This window comes from Trachurus japonicus, chromosome 6 (assembly GCF_045865225.1).
Source record: "Trachurus japonicus isolate A0001 chromosome 6, Traja_1.0".
In the NCBI taxonomy this organism is placed as follows: Eukaryota; Metazoa; Chordata; class Actinopteri; order Carangiformes; family Carangidae; genus Trachurus; species Trachurus japonicus.
In genome coordinates, this window is record NC_140912.1 from 3,214,837 (window position 1) to 3,227,714 (window position 12,878).

Below are 12,878 nucleotides of genomic sequence, written 5' to 3' on the forward strand. Positions count from 1 at the left end.
GTTTTCTTGCAGCTGAAGCTGTATTTATGTTATGATCTGTAATAGTGTCAGTCAACATGGAAACGGGACTTTACGAGACTAAAGCCACAGTGTTGACCAAAGAATTAGCTGGTTGGCTAACACACTCATTTCATTATTGGCTGCAAACTCTCTACTGTTAATGCTTATATACACTGTCACTGCACAAAGCGGTGTGAGTGCTAACATCTGTGATGGCTGCATCATCTCATGTCAGGTGCATTGGCAGCTCATTGACAGTATTCTGTCTCTCAGTCTTGTTTTGTTAGTTATTCTGTACTTGAGGTTTTATTTTGTGACACACTCTAGCTATTTTGCTCTTGTTTTGATCTGGTAACTGTCCCTTTAAGAGAAGTGGATTTTGAGTTTGTTGACACACACTGCCATCTAGTGGCGTAAAGCGGGAGCAGGAAGTGAGTTTGTATCGGCAGAGTATAGCCGAGTCCTCCTAACATGTCGTTCCTGTGTGAAGTCTGCTGTTTTCCTCACCTGTTGCGCTTGAGAAGATCATAATCTGTAAGTTATGATTATGGACGTGTATTCGTGCTTTCATTTCGTATTATTACAGCCGATACGCTATTCTAATCAGTCAAAGCTACGTGTTATGAGTTGGCCTTTTGGTTGCTATTCAATACAGGATCTGTTGCTAACGTTAAGTACGTGAATTGGTTATTTTGCACATAGCAATAGTTTTGAATGTGAAATGTATATTTTTACACTGGAACTGAATGCTCTTTATTCTGTTTCTGTTGTCACAGTTTTACAAGTGAGAAATGGTACACCAGTAAAGCTCAGAAGAATGCTACAAGTGACTCACGAGTGGTTACTGAAGCCATTTATGTTTAGCTCGCTGCATAAGCTAAAGCACTCGATCCGTTTAGCCGAGGGCAGAAGAGTAAAAAGATTGTCTACGCATCCAGTGCATCGTCGGGGTCCGGAGACTTTCCACGCCAGTGAAAGCAGACATGTCTACCCACGGAAACACCCCTCCGCTCTCCCAAATGGAAGTCAGGTCAAAGTGCAGCTCAGCTTCATCACGCCGGTCCACAGCTAGCCTAGCTGCAGCAAAGGCACGAGCCGAGGCTGAAGCCGCCAGCGGGGACAGCTCTCCATTCCGACACCCCTCCACTTCGACACCCCGCTGTTCCGAAATAGCCCCACTTCGAAACACCGCTACTCCGACACCCCCTCCTCCCCCCCGCAGCTGTCCAAGGTGCTGAACCGCGTGACGTTGTTTACATTCTGCTTTGTGGCTTGTCTGTGAAACGTGCGCTGCTCAGGGACTGGGCAGATCTGTCCCACTTGCTTTCTCCCCGACTCCGTTGTTGGAGATCTCCCACACAGTAATAGAAATACACTTTTTTTCTTTTTCTCCCCCCCTGCTCCGCTCGAGCACGGCTGAAGCCGGCTTGAGCTCACACGGGCGCGAGGCTGCTGCAGCCGCCGCTCGTGCTGACAGCTGACTGAGGGAGATGCTTTGGTTGGGCTTAGGCAATGAAGAAAGGAGTTGGTTAAGTTTAGTAAAAAAGACCAGGTAGAGGCTAGACAGGCTAGAAGCATAATGAACGTTATATGTCATTAATATGAAGTATTTGCTTGTTTTGCAGTTAATTATGCACATGATCCGTTTGACCCCAAAAAGGAAAAAAGGATCAATGCGCACTGCGCGCTGGGGGTTTCCCCCAATAGCCTTTTCGGAGTAGCGGGGTCTTTAGAAAAAATAGAAAACCCCGCTATTACGATGAATGGAAGTCTATTGTCGGAAAGGCGGGGCTTCGGAAAGGCGGGGTGTAACCGCCGCCAGCATCAGAGCAGAGTACGCCAAACGCCAAATAGACATGGAGGTCGAAAAGGCATGCATCGAGATGGAGAAGACTCGGTTGGTGGCTACTATGAACGCCCTGAAGCAAGAGGGAGAGGCAAAGGCAGCGCAGAGGTTCCTGCTACAATAGACATGGCTGCCAGCCGCACTCAAGAATATGTAAACACTCACTTCCATAACGACACAAATATGGATGAGGACACAAAGCCTGATAAAAAGTGGGACATAAACAACACCAACAACATCGGGCCAAGCACGCCAGCAGCAATGGCACATGCATGTGAGTACTCCCCCAGCTCTCCATGTATCAGACACCCCAAGCATTCACCATCCCATTCTTTCAGCCATATCAGAGCAGATTGCACCCCAGCTCCATCTTCGCGTCAACAAACTGATGTATCAGACCTTGCTGTGCTCCTCTCACGTCGTGACCTCCTGACAGCGGGACTCACAGTGTTTGATAACAGGCCAGAAACCTACATAGCATGGAGATCTATGTTTCGCAACGCTACTGGAGATTTGAACTTGAAATGCTGCGAAGAGCTTGATTTACTTACCAAATGGCTGAGCGGTGAGTCTCTCCAGCATGCCCTGAAAAGAAGAGCTGTCCACGTTAGCAACCCAGAAGCAGGTCTTCAACGTTTATGGCAAAGACTCGACAGAAATTATGGCTCACCAGAAGCCATTGAAGCTTCTCTGTTCAATCGCCTGGAAAGCTTTCCCAAAGCTGCGCATAAAGACAGTCACCTCCTGCAGGAGCTTGCAGATCTTCTCCAAGAGCTCGAAGCAGCAAAAAATGAAGGGTATCTACCAGGCCTCAGCTTTCTCGACACTTCAAGAGGAATAAACCCAATTGTGGAAAAGCTCCCAAGTGGCCTGCAGGAGGCGTGGGTCAGAGAAGGTTCGAGATATAAGAAAGATCATAAAGCTCACTACCCGCCTTTCTCCTATTTTGTACAGTTTGTTAACAACCATGCTGAAATGAGGACAGACCCCAGCTTTATTCTGCAAAACTGCGGCACTGCACACATGAAAACAGAAAGGCTGCTGGTGAGACAAACACGGTTCAAAGTTCCCGTCACAACGAACAAAACACAGGTCGGTGCAACTAACAAAGAACCTCCCTCTCTTGACCCTAATAAACAGTGTCCAGTACACAAGAAGCCACATTCACTCACCAAATGTAGAGGGTTTAGAATGAAGACACTAGATGAGAGGAGGGGCCTACTAAAGGAGCTGTCAATCTGCTACAAGTGTCTCTCATCAACAGAACACAGGGCAAAAAACTGTAGAGCTGTTATTCACTGTGTAGAGTGCAACAGTGATTCACACATTTCCGCCATGCATGCTGGGCCACCCCCGTGGGCAGATGCAGGCCCTGACAACCTACCAGGGGCTCATGGCGGGGAGCCGGATACCCTAAGCCCCACAGTGACCACATCCAGCTGTACTGAGGTGTGTGGACAAGGACTACAGGGGAAGTCTTGTTCAAAAATTTGCCTGGTAAATGTGTACCCCTGCTCAGCCCCCCATGAGAAAAGAAAAGTGTACGCAATCTTAGATGATCAGAGTAACGCGTCATTGGCCCGCTCCACCTTTTTTGATATGTTCAACCTACACAGTGAAGCCCTCCCATACACAATGAAAACATGCTCTGGAACAGTGAACACACTAGGGCGCAGAGCTCACGGCTTTGCCATCGAGGGCATAAACAGGAAAGTGTCGATGTCACTACCCATACTACAGAATGTAATCAGATCCCAGACAACAGGAGTGAGATACCCACTCCTGAAGCTGCAGCTGCGCATCCTCACCCATCTCATGTAGCCACACAAATACCACCCCTTGATCCATCAGCCGACATTCTTCTCCTGCTGGGCCGAGATGTGATTCAGGCTCACAAGGTTCGCCGCCAGATAAACGGCCCAAACGAAGCACCTTATGCCCAACAGCTTGATCTCGGGTGGGTAATTATCGGAGATGGTCTGCCTTTCAGGAGCACACAGACCCACAGTAAATTCCTACAAGACTAACATACTTGACAATGGCCGCCCCAGTTTTCTAGTTCCCTGTGAAAGCAGAATCTACACACCAAGGGAAGGTTCACAGAAGACAAGCCTTTTTGTGAGAGCACGCAACCCCAAGATGAGCTGAGCAAATACATCTTTGAACAAACAGCAAATGATGACAAACTGGCACTCTCTGCAGAAGATGAGTCGTTTCTGAATGTTATGCACAATGGGTTTGCTAAAGATGATGCAAATAACTGGGTGGCTCCCCTGCCGTTTCGTCATCCACGACAGCGCTTACCTAACAACAGAGAGCAGGCTCTCAACCGCCTCATGTCACTACGCAAGACATTAAAGAGAAAGCCAGAGATGAAAGGGCACTACGTGGAGTTTATGAAAAAAACATTCAACAAAGGACATGTAGAAAGGGCTCCTCCGCTCAAACCCCACCAAGAATGTTGGTATCTCCCAAGCTTTGGGATTTACCATCCACAAAAACCAGGTGTGCTTGTCCGTTTCAGAGGCGAACCATATGCGGTGATGGCTGACGTGGAGCAGATGTTTCACAACTTTATGGTCTGGGAGGACCATCGTGATTATCTGCGCTTCTTGTGGTTCCGCGATCACGACCTGGATGGAGAAGTGGAGGAGTTTCGAATGACAGTTCATGTGTTTGGAAACTGTCCATCCCCCTCAGTTGCCGTTTATGGACTCAAGAGAACTGCTGTGGAGGGAGAGAGGGAGTACGGCAGCGAGGTGAGGAAGTTTATTGAGCGCCATTTTTACGTAGATGATGGGCTAAAGTCATTCGCCTCTGAGCATGAAGCAATCGACATCCTTTGCAGAGCACAAAAAATACTGGCTCAGGCTAACATCCGTCTCCACAAGATCTCGTCTAACAGTCCTGTAGTCACTAGTGCGTTCCCAGGTGAAGATCTAGCTACAGGTCTGCAGGGACTCGAGCTTGGACAGCATGCCCCTCCCATGCAACGCAGCCTCGGACTGGGCTGGAACTTGTCCACAGACCAGTTTTCATTTCAAGTGGAAATAAGTGACAAGCCCTTCACTAAACGCGGCGTACTATCGGTCATCAACAGTTTGTATGACCCACTTGGGTTCGCTGTGCCAGTCAGCATTGAAGGACGCTCCATTTTGAGAGAGATCTCCAAGGATATCAGTGAGTGGGATACTCTGCTACCAAAGGAGAAACAGGACAAGTGGCAACAGTGGAAAGACTCTCTAAAGCACCTAGAACAGCTCAAGGTCTCCCGTATGTATACATCCATCTCACTGTCCAAAGCAAAAAGAAAAGAAATGCATGTTTTTTGTGATGCATCCACAAAGGCAGTCGGGGCAGTTGCCTATCTGAAACTTACAGCTGCTGATGGACACAGGGACGGGGGCTTTCTCATGGGCAAAGCTAGACTGGCTCCAAAACCAGACGTTACCATTCCCAGGTTAGAGCTCTGTGCTGCCGTGCTGGCTGTAGAAGTTGCAGACATAGTCCAAGAAGAGCTTGATGCTACATTTGATGAAGTAAACTTCTACACAGACTCCAAAGTAGTGCTGGGCTACATTTTCAACGAAAAGAGACGCTTTTATGTGTATGTACATAACGGTGTGGAACGCATCAGGCGCTCCACTCAGACCCACCAATGGCATTATGTGCCCACACATTTAAACCCAGCCGACCACGCCACACGTGGACTGCCTGCTGACCGTCTTTCCAGCTCTACATGGCTCAGCGGGCCTCCCTTCCTTACTGACTCAGGCCAAGGTCAAATACTGGAAGCGCCCTTTGAGCTCATCAGCCCCGAACAAGACACTGAACTGTGTCCAGAGGTTGTGTCTTGTGCTACCGCCCTGTCAAAAGGAACGCTCGGAGCTGCAAAGTTTGAAAGATTCTCTAGCTGGAGTCGTCTGTTAAAGGCCATTGCCAGGCTACTCCACATAGTCACATCCTTTAAAGCTGCACCCGAGAGCGCATGCCATGGATGGCACAAGTGTGACAAGAACATCACTGAAGAACAACTCCAGCAGACCAAAGCCATCATCATTCGTGCAGTTCAAAGTGAGGTGTATGCAGATGACATCAGGCACATAGAACGTGGTGAGTCTGTTCCCAAACAAAGCCCACTTAGCAAACTGAATCCAATCATGGACACTAACATGATTCTCCGGGTGGGAGGTCGGCTAACAAAAGCTAAACTCACGGCACATGAAACACACCCCATACTCATCCCCAGTAAACACCACGTAACTCAGCTCATAATCACGCACTTTCATTCACAAGTACGCCACCAGGGCAGACACTTTTCTGAAGGCGCAATCAGAGCTGCAGGTTTCTGGATAGTGGGTGGGAAAAGAGCCATCAGCAGTGTTATCTTTAACTGCGTTACATGTCGCAGATTAAGAGGCAAACGACAAGAACAGATCATGTCAGATCTGCCAGAGGACAGAATGTGCACAGAGTAGACCCTCCTTTTACATGTGTAGGCCTTGATGTTTTTGGCCCATGGCCCGTCACAGTCAGAAAAACACGTGGAAGTCAAGCAGAAGCTAAGAGGTGGGCTGTAATCTTCACATGTATGAGTATTCGTGCCATACACATTGAAGTAATAGAGTCAATGGACACTTCGTCGTTTATTAATGCACTGCGACGTTTCTTTGCCATCAGAGGTGCTGCCAAGCTGCTCAGATCAGACTGTGGTACAAATTTTGTGAGCGCTTGCAGAGAACTTCAAATTGACAAGAGGGGCTGTCACAATGACAAAATCAATACCTACCTCGGAGATAGTGGTTGTGAGTGGCATTTTAATCCTCCACATGCCTCCCACATGGCTGGATCATGGGAGCGCATGATCGGCGTCAGTCGGCGGATTCTAGATGCAATGCTGCTACAACATGGAAAGGCCAAGCTCACACGTGAGGTGTTAGTGACATTCATGTCGGAAGTCTCTGCTATAGTTAATGCAAGACCACTCACAGCAGTTTCCACTGATTCAGAACACCCTGAGACAGGGCTTGAAATTAGCGGTCGCCACTCGCCATTTGCGACCCAGATTTCTCTGTGGCGAGACAGATTTTTAACCGTCTCGCCACTTGGCGAGCTAGAAAAAAAGAGACTCCCAATCTGTTTCCAGGGTTTCCCCCAGTGTATTATAAACTTATAGTCACCTGACAACGTCACAACTTAGTCGCGCATAACGGGACACGTCACGGACATCATGCTCATCAGACCGCTGCTTCACCAGCTGACCGAGAGGAACGCACCGAGCCCAGTTAATGTGAGCCCAGCCGCGGCTCCAAAAGGCTCAGTCAGCTGCTGTAGCACAGCTGTTAGCTGTTAGCTGGTAGCACGCCGGAGTCGGTGGTCGGACTATCCGACGGACGGGGGGGTGGGGGGTGGTATTTGAACACTGTACAATCAGCGCGATATAGCGCATTTACGAGCGGCAAAGTGCCAACTGTCCATGCGCCCGTGTCTGTGTGTGTATGTGCGCGCCCGTGTCTGTGTGTGTATGTGCACGCACGCGTGTGTGTGCGTGCGTGCGAGAGAGACGGCAGGTGGACTGACTGGCAGAGATGAGAGTTGGTGAAGCGCTGTTTAAAAATTATTATTATACTGTTCTTCTTTGAGTGGGGTGGGATTGTGGGAGGGATAAAAAACTGGGGAAAAAACGGAAGAATGGAAGTCTCTATGTCACGTTGTACTGTCATGTTGCTACCTGTGAAATTGCTTCCATTAAAGAAAGTCATCAAAAAAAAAAATAATAATATATATATATATATATATATATATATACTGTATATATATATATATATATATATATATTTTATATATATATATATATATATATATTAGGGCTGTCAGAGTTAAGCGTTAATCGCGATTAGATTAATTAAAAAAATTAACGCGATTAAATTTTTTAATCGCGGTTAATAGCGGCCCATTTTGTCCTCTGTCTGCTGGACTGGAGGACTGGAGTGTGGGACCTCCAGTCCAGTAGGTGGCGGTAAGGCACCTTCAAGTTGGTTGCTACACAAATATACACAGTCTAACATATATCCACAGCTCCATCCATTGATTTTTTGACGGCTTTGTTGTCAACAAATGCACATGGCCATGTATTGATTTTTTTGACGGGGTCGGTTGTCAACAAATGCACGTGGCCAGGCAGAGGCGTAGCAAAGTAAAGGGCAATTTCCACTGGATGCAATTCGTTTCAATTCTGTGTGAGTTTCATGCATCATGTGTTATGATTAGATACTAGGCCTGCTAGGTCTGGTCTAAAAGTTGTTTGTCTAGAGATTATAACACTTTGGAGGGATGAAAGTCCAAAGCGCCATATATAATATTTTTAATAGAGATTAATCGCGAGTTAACTATGGAAAAAATGCGATTAATCGCGATTAAAAAAATTAATCGTTTGACAGCCCTAATATATATATATATATATATTAGGGCTGTCAATAAAATTATTTTTTTCTTTTCTGTGAGAGCCTGTGGCAGGCCGCCACACATAAACTACTGTTATTCCAGAAAAGTTGAAAGGTCATCGTCTACAGAGCACAATTGATTGAGAAGAACAGGATGACTGTTATATAACTTGACGTCGAAATACAATAGTGAAGCAACTTGTTGGTTTTGGCTAGTAAAAAATCTGTCTGGCGAGTAACTTTTTTGACTTACTAGCCACTTGGCTAGTAGGTCAAAAAGTTAATTTCAAACCCTGCCCTGAGATTCTCACTCCTGCCATGCTGCTCACGCAGAAAGTTGCCATGCCTCTAGTCCCCCCAGGTCACTTTGACGACCGTGACCTGTTTAGAGCACAATGGAGACGTGTACAGTACCTGGCCAATGTCTTCTGGGGATGATGGAAGAGGGAATACCTCAGTGGACTACAACCTCGTCGCAAGTGGAGAACACCCAAACCCAACCTACAAATAGTCGTCCTACTTAAAGATGGGCAAGAGAATAGGAACGACTGGCCTCTTGGCGTTGTTGCAAAGACCTTTCCTAGCCAGGATGGAAGAGTGAGGAAGATCCAAGTCAAGATAGTCCGCAACGGCGAACAGAGACTGTACTTGAGACCTATCAGTGAAGTCATCCTGCTGGTAGCGAAGGACCACACCTGAAAGACATGTCCTTTGAAAACAGTGGGTGTGACATCCTACTGATGTCAGACGGGGAGTATTCTGTCTCTCAGTCTTGTTTTGTTAGTTATTCTGTACTTGAGGTTTTATTTTGTGACACACTCTAGCTATTTTGCTCTTGTTTTGATCTGGTAACTGTCCCTTTAAGAGAAGTGGATTTTGAGTTTGTTGACACACACTGCCATCTAGTGGCGTAAAGCGGGAGCAGGAAGTGAGTTTGTATCGGCAGAGTATAGCCGAGTCCTCCTAACATGTCGTTCCTGTGTGAAGTCTGCTGTTTTCCTCACCTGTTGCGCTTGAGAAGATCATAATCTGTAAGTTATGATTATGGACGTGTATTCGTGCTTTCATTTCGTATTATTACAGCCGATACGCTATTCTAATCAGTCAAAGCTACGTGTTATGAGTTGGCCTTTTGGTTGCTATTCAATACAGGATCTGTTGCTAACGTTAAGTACGTGAATTGGTTATTTTGCACATAGCAATAGTTTTGAATGTGAAATGTATATTTTTACACTGGAACTGAATGCTCTTTATTCTGTTTCTGTTGTCACAGTTTTACAAGTGAGAAATGGTACACCAGTAAAGCTCAGAAGAATGCTACAAGTGACTCACGAGTGGTTACTGAAGCCATTTATGTTTAGCTCGCTGCATAAGCTAAAGCACTCCGTTTAGCCGAGGGCAGAAGAGACAGTGATTAATATCTTCAAACTAGAATGAGTGTCATAAAAGGGATAGTTCACCCAAAATTCAAATTTCATTCATTATCTACTCACCCTCATGTCGACTAAGAGCTGTGAGAATTTTCAGAGTCCTCCGTGCCTTCTCTGAGTCACAGGGGGGTCCGTGCAGCAGTATTTGTCCATAATGGTTGTCAATGGATACCAACTTTCTTCATCCAAAAAGACACACCAAAAAACATCCATATACCTCCATACTGCTTGTGTGTAATGTCCCTCTTGTATTGAAGCCCTGACATGAGAAATTGTTCTGAAAAAAATTAAATAAGTCTATATTTCAAGCTTGTTTGTAGCGGAAGCTCCCAGTGTCTCGGTTCACTGCTCTTCCTGTGTCAGTGCAAATCTCGCGTGATTTGCACTGACCAGTGGAACAATTTCTCATGTCGGGGCTTCAATACAAGAGGGACATTACAGACGAGCAGTATGGAGGTATTTGGATGTAGCCTCGTAAACCAGCCTCTCGCGGAAATGCATTTCATTTCATTTCTCGGGAGAGTCTGGCCTCATCCCCATTCTAAGCGTTTGGACTGAAACCCTCAGAAGGCCGAGCCAATCAGCTTCGCCCGCTGTGATTGACACAGCACGTTGGCCAATCAGGGACCAACTGGTGCAAAGCCCCGTCACTACACCAACTTGCTGATTGGCTGAATGGGGTTGTCTGTCAACGCCACTACCAAAGATATTAAACCGTCTTTGCTACTACTCCCGCCCAGCTCCCGCCCACCCCAAACGCTTAGAGGGGGGATGAGGCCAGACTCTCCCGAGAAATGAAATGAAATGCATTTCCGCGAGAGGCTGGTTTACGAGGCTAATTTGGATGTTTTTTGGTGTGTCTTCTTGGACGAAGAAAGTTGGTATCCATTGACAACCATTATATGGACAAATACTGCTACGCGAACCCCCCTGTAACTCAGAGAAGGCATGGAGGACTCTCACAGCTCTTAGTCAACATGAGGGTGAGTAGATAATGAGTGAAATTTGAATTTTGGGTGAACTATCCCTTTAAGGACATTCCCTTTTCCTACTATAAAGAGTGAAGTGAAACTCCTGTGACTCCTCGATAACTCCTCAATATAGTATATCCTCGATATACTGTCCTTATTTACTGAGGTTTGATGACTGTAATTGGGAACAAAGGCAAAATGAAAAACATTTTTTTCACAGTCCTTGTCCAACGACGCCAGCTCAAACTGATGTGACATGTTTTTCTTTCCTTTGTTTTTTTTTTTTCTTTGCGGCTGTCAGTTGTTGGGGCGTCTGTGTGAGGATGATTCCTGGATGATGCAGGAGGCTGTGATGATGGGCACATGGCTGAACAGCAGCAGAGGCCTGAGAAGTTGAAGAAAAAAACAACGTGCCATTTTGAATCAGTCACGGCGCCACTAGAAGCCACAGCACCACTCAGCACGTCACCCTCCTCTCGCTCGCTTTATCCTGGTCTTTCTTTCCATGAATGTTTTGTCCCTTTCTAGTTCACTTACCCTGTTACAACATACCAACAAATGTTCCAACCATTGCATCCTAGCTTTAAAGTTATAATTTGTAAAATGTCGAGAAGCAGCTAGATAGATGTTCTAGATGTTGTTGAGTTGTGTTCTTATATTTTCCTAAATCTTTCAGTCAATCTTCAAACCAGAGAAATATGTTGTTTAAGTGTGGAAACACTTTGTGTCATTGGTTGACCGTCAGTGACATCATATGCTCCGAATCAGCACTTTTACCAAGTTTTAAGCCACATACACTTTTTTGCTCCTTTGTGGTTTTCAACTCTTGTAACTCAAGTTCATTAGAGGAACAAGCTGAGTGAATGTTGGACAGCTGCTAGAGACGTCCTGTCCCATGTCCACTGAGGAGCGTTGTTCTATGTCTGAGTTCACTTACAACCTGCTGAACATCTGCTTCATAAGTTCTCAGAGAAACAACAACCAGAACAGAGTCTCCTCTGTGCAGCACCAGTGAAACTTTAAATGTGAAGCTGCTTTCAGTGTATTCACTATTCACATCATAATCACAGGGTGGTTTGATTTACTTACCCACTAACACTTAAGCAATCCAAACTGGGAGGAGCTTATGGTCATGGTGGTAAAGACAACAACTCCCAGAAATCCATGTTATTTCATTGATGCCATTCAATGGCATCTTTTGTTTTTGTTTTGATGGAGAGCAGCCTATAGTCAGAGGTTTCACACGTTACATTACAGACATTACAGACTGTGCCTTTAACAGCGCAGTGAGTTTCAGTTTCTCTATATGTAATATCATAGATTAATAGTTATCCTTTAATCTTGAACCTTATCATGACATTATATTGGGGTTCCATGTTTTAATGTCAGGAATGATCTGTTTTTCAGTTTTTTCTCTGCCTCTATTTTCTCTCTTGGGTTGTTTAGGTCACATTCTTGCACTGTTTGCTTTTGTCCTCACATGCTTTTTAACCTCTGCTGAGAGAAGGGTGGTACAGTGGTTAGCACTGGCGACTAGCAGTCAGCCGCCTCTGAGGGCCCCCCACCCCCCCACTACCCTCGCCCAATGTGGGCTAGGACTGGCTCCGGCCCTGTTGCAGATAAGCCATGTAGATAACAGACAGATGGATCCATGTCACAGCACAGCGGATTACACATGTACACACTGTTTCCCTGCAATTTCTGCATCGCTCAAAAATTTGACACATGGATCAATTGTACTTATTTGGTATATTGTGAATCGACTGCTCCACACGTGTTCCCCTAAACATGGCTGCGGTGCGGTGTTCTCCCACCCTGTTGTCTCACTGGTCTTAAACCGCCCAATTAAACCACATTTTGAACCAATTAGTTTATAATTGAGTTACTCTGTGTGACATGCTGGCATCTGTCTGTGTTTACAACTGTGTGTGTTTTACTGCACTGTCAGTGACTGTGTGTCCTTTGGTGTGACGGGACGGGACACACCCTGTTGGAGATAGCGTGACTTGAGACTCCTGACTCTGAGCTCCCCTGACCTCAAAGCTGGCCACTGATATGACACAAGCCTCTGGAGTGTTTAAGCCTTTATTAATGGTTTCCATAGCAACAAGCATGCAGGCAGCTGTTATTAAGTGGATGCAGTATTTATGGCCGATCACCCTTCTGTCACCTTTTCACACACATCAGG